This window comes from Myotis brandtii, unplaced genomic scaffold (genome assembly GCF_000412655.1).
Source record: "Myotis brandtii unplaced genomic scaffold, ASM41265v1 scaffold529, whole genome shotgun sequence".
In the NCBI taxonomy this organism is placed as follows: domain Eukaryota; kingdom Metazoa; phylum Chordata; class Mammalia; order Chiroptera; family Vespertilionidae; genus Myotis; species Myotis brandtii.
In genome coordinates, this window is record NW_005369934.1 from 2,164,825 (window position 1) to 2,165,887 (window position 1,063).

Genomic DNA, 1,063 nt, shown 5'->3' on the forward strand with positions numbered 1-1,063 from the left:
TTGTAATTTTAAGTTCAGTTCATTCATATGAACAGAGAGATCTGTAAAAAACATCAAATTGCTGACCCACTTATGATCATTGATCTGAGGAAAGTTTGCCAGATCCTTATTCTCAATAAATACTGTAATTTCTTCAAAGCACTCCACAAATCGCTCAAGTACTTTACCTCGACTCAGCCATCTCACATTATTGAACATCAGTAGTCCACTGTAGGTTGAATCAACTTCCTGTAAAAGTGCAGAAAATTCTCGCTTGTGAAGGGGTCGAGAAGCTATAAAATTCACAATTTTTGTTACAACTGACATTAAATCATTCAATTCTGAGAATCCCGATTTGGCACACAACACCTCCTGATGGATAATGAAATGAAAAGGTACAAGTGGATGTCTAATGGCTTCCATAAACAATTTCAGGAATCCCACATTTTACCCACCATATTTGGTGCCCCATCTGTCATGACTGACACAATTTTAGAGATATAAATGTTTGGGTCACTGAATGTTTTTATAACAACCTTACATAATTCGTTTTCTGATGTACTTATTGGCACTGATTCTAACTTTATCAACTCTTCTCTCATTGCGAGACCATCAGAATATCTAGTAATAATGGCCACCGAGCATTTGATGTGACATTAGTAGTTTCATCAAGAGGAATCGAAAAATATTTACAACTGTTTAAGTCTTTTTTTAATTGATATTGTACATTTTTGTTAAGATCTATTATTCTGTCTTTGATAGTATTTCTACTGAGTGGTAACTCAGAAATTCTTTTAATAATATCATCTTTATTTTTCATATCATGAAATAGAGCTGGTGCACATCTTAGAAATGTTTCCTTAATAAATTCTCCGTCACTGAGGGCTTTTCCATGCTGAGCTATGGAGTGAGCAATACAGTAACTTGCTGATGTTAAATTTGTAGAGCATCTTACAAATTTAATGATGGAATTTGATTGACTTTTATAGAGGTGTAGCTGCCTAGAAATGTATTCCTTCCTTTCATCGATACTTTTTTTCAAGAGCTGACAATGATTAGTTTCAAAATGTCTCTTTACATTCCA